Raw genomic sequence first — 3513 nt, forward strand, 5'->3', positions numbered from 1 at the left:
GGGGGGGGGGTTATTTATTCCTATTTATTTTAGCCGCTCTGGCCTCCCCCGGGAAGGGGGAGCCGCGGGAGGAGCCCTCCCGGTTTGGGCCGCTGCTCCGCGTCTGCGGGCGGTTGTTTCTGTGCGTCGCGGATGTGTTCGTACGAAGGAATAATAAATTAGCCGCTGGGCCGTTTGCGGCAGGAATTTTTTTTTCCGTCGCTGTGCGCAGCGAGGTGTTCGTGCTCGGAAGCGGCCGGTAGATCTGTGTTTTAATCCCGTCGTAGTGTGCAAAAGGCCTGGGTCTAGCGAAAAGCTGATAGCTGGAATTTGACAGTGGCTTTCCCCCCTCCCTCCTCCCGAGACTGTCAAAGTCTGGGGTCAAAACTAGCCCCCCCCCCTCCTTTAATAATCCTAGCGTTAATGGAAACCTTTGCTTTTATACGTAGAGGTTCCTTCCGCTTGCCTCCTAGTTTTAAGCACAAACATTGCACCATAAAAAAGTGAGGTGCCCAGTTCCTAAGCAGTTACTGTCCGCGGAAATCGTTTGTCCGGTCCTGCTCCGTTGACTTTCCCTTGCTTTTAGCGGCTCAGTTGCATTTTTTAAATAGGCAGAAAATACATGAGGTTCTTTTCTTCTGTGATGTAGTGCTTGGCGGAAGGGGAAACTATTCAGGAAACCCTTCTTATTAAGGTGGTATTTATGCTTTCCTTTAACGCTGTCTTTGATTTTTTTTTTTTTTCTTTAAGAGGGTATGTATAGTTGCATAGGAGCTAGATATCTCGCAGAAAGACTATTTTGAACCCTTTTGTTTTGAAGGGTTAAAGTCAGGAGTTAGTTTTGGTTTTATGCGTGTATATTTCTGTATATTTTATAAAAGCTGCTGTAGAGAGCGGGTGCTGTTCAGGGACACAAACTGTTTTGTGCTGCTGTCTGAAGCCTGGAGCACTGGAGTTTTGGTCCATGACTAGGTTGGCTTTGTGCTCAGGAAATGTAAATACCTAATCATGTTATATCAAGTTGAACCCTTCTAAAGTTAAATTGGAAAAAGTTGTTCTTTAAGCAAAATGAGTCAATTTTAAGGAACGCTGTTCATCTGAAACCTATAATAGTGTGTGTGTGTGGTTTGTTTTTTTTCTTTTCCTCCACAAAAGAAGTCATTTCTTCCTTATGGGCTTTTCTATTTTTGAGGTTTGGACTTATTTTCTAGTATTCTTCTACTGTTTTGTTAAAACCCACGTAGTCCCTAGAAGTATTAAGACTAGAATGTAAAACTTACAGTTATATTTCAGCAATTACATAAAATAATTGTTGGCATACGTAGGGGTAACTGCTTTTTGACAGCAAGTTCCTAGTTCGTAGGTTCTCCTTTAATAACTGAAGACATTGAGACAGGTAGACTGACTCTTCCGATGCCAGAAGAAGTCAGTGGCAGTTTCTTTCCCATCAGTGGTGGGAGTTACTGCTATGTGAAGTATATGTAGGTGGAGGTACTTGATTCTCTGTTACAGAACTACTGTTCGCATTTAAAACACTCGCTGAAACTTTTTCTGAAAGGGAAATACCATCCAACACTCAGTAATGTATTATTCCTTTTTTGCTCACTGAAAACAGATAATTCGCTTGAACAATTCAGTAAGACTGTATGTATATATGGTCTTATATAAAAAAAGTCAGTTATATCATGAAGTTAGAACAACGTACTCACAGAGGTCCCCCTTTCAAAGTTTGACCTAAGAATGAGTATGGTCTTTTACATGTAAGATCTAATATATATATGTTATGTATTTATACATTAAAAATACCTTATATAAGAAGTTTCACTAACTTTTTGATGAGAAATTGATTGAAGGATGTCCTTTAACAGAGAATCCCACCTATTTTCTGTAGAGAATGCTAGTTATTGGTCCCAGACAAAATAATTTACTGGCGTAATATGCTGTAAGTTGGCATAATGAACTGAACTGCTGTTGGAGCAAATTTAGTGAAAACTATTTCCAGTGATACTATCATCTCCTGTCATTTAACAGATAAAGTAGATAGGGTGATTGTCTTGCTGATCTGCAGACACTAAGCATTTTAAATTATCAAAAGTATATGCTACTACTCAAAAGTCTGAGCTATTTTTTAGAATGTGACTTGAGAAATTTTATATGGGTTAAGAAAACCAGTTTGTCCAGCCACTCTGGATATGCATGTTGGTTATATGGGTTTTTTTTGTACATTTATTAATAGCTATGATTTTTTCTTGTAGGATGTTCAGCTGTGATACAATAAGCAATGTGTTGGCATTCAAGTAGTTGTAATTAGGCTTCAAAGTTTACATCTCATTACGACGAATAGGGAAGTTCACACTTAAGGAGAAATAATAGCACTGACTTGCTGCAGGCTGAGACACCATGCACCAGTTAACACGTTATGAAAGTCTCTTTGCACTTATTAGAACTAGAAACTTTATTTCATTTTTATTAATTCTAGGCAATGCAGAAGAACTGCAGACTGGTGAATTTTTCACCCTTCCTGACTTGCATTTTAATGTTTTATCTTGTGCTATTGAAACGGGTCTGTAATGTCTGTTACTGCCTGTCCGTTCATTGTCTGCCTGTGCTATATGCAGCGCTACTCGCAATATAGCATCTGTTAATTTCAAAGATGGATGATGGCTAAATATGTCACTGTGAGTGAGGGATTCGCTTAATATGTTTGGATGCTGTCAGGATTTTCTGTGGCCCTGCAAGATACGATTTTAAATAATTTGTTTGTCTTTTATTAAAAAAAAACCCCAAAAGCCAGAAGGTGGTTTGTCTGTTTGATGCATTAGCAAACTGTGAAATCTTAGAGTGCTGCAAAATATTGGCAAAAATGTTGTCATTGTACAAAGATTTAATGATTTTAATATCCTGTTATTCTCTGTATAAGATTATTGCAGGGTAAGAAGGATGTGTTTTCCTTTTCAGTATTCTTCAGTAAACTGATCATTGCTTATCAAGATTTTTTTTTTTCTTTCTTCTGGACCAAATATGTTGTGTCTTATCATGACTTATGTGTAGAGTCAGTTATTACTGTGGGTTAATTATTAAAGTGCTTGTTTTCATTTATATTTTCATGGAGTAAATTATTCTCTTTTATAAATTATGAAGCTTCTCAAACATGTTCTTACTGGATGGCTGATAGTCCAGGAAAACACATTTGTGTCCTGTTGTACTATTTTTGTGTCATATAAGCGTATGCCTCAATCGTGGCAGAAATGGCTTGCAACTTGATATATTTTTTCCTGCTGTTTCAGAAGGCTCATGAACAAGCTATGTCTCCCAGTTTCTTGGAACATGCAGGGTTGTTGTTTCTTAAACCTATTTGAAAAAAAGAAAAAGATTGTACTTGGAAATGGCCTAGAAAGATAATATTGCAAGTTGACGATGCGTTAAGACGCTCTCTTGAGATGTTCTGATGTTCCATAGTTGGAAGTGATGTTATTGCAATTTCTGATATGTGGTCAGAGAAGTGGAGAGGCTTTTGGTGGACCTTTTTTTTTT

The 3513-nt window shown here is 38.1% G+C and overlaps 1 protein-coding gene across 6 annotated transcripts in view; it reads left to right on the plus strand.

Moving 5' to 3' along the window:
- The window catches only part of KDM4B (lysine demethylase 4B), a 94670-nt gene that overhangs the window by 532 nt on the left and 90625 nt on the right, over window positions 1–3513 (plus strand). The gene's annotated exons all lie outside the window — the stretch shown is intronic.

The sequence above is a fragment of the Apteryx rowi genome, unplaced genomic scaffold (assembly GCF_003343035.1).
Source record: "Apteryx rowi isolate R43461 unplaced genomic scaffold, aptRow1 scaffold_254, whole genome shotgun sequence".
Taxonomy (NCBI): domain Eukaryota; kingdom Metazoa; phylum Chordata; class Aves; order Apterygiformes; family Apterygidae; genus Apteryx; species Apteryx rowi.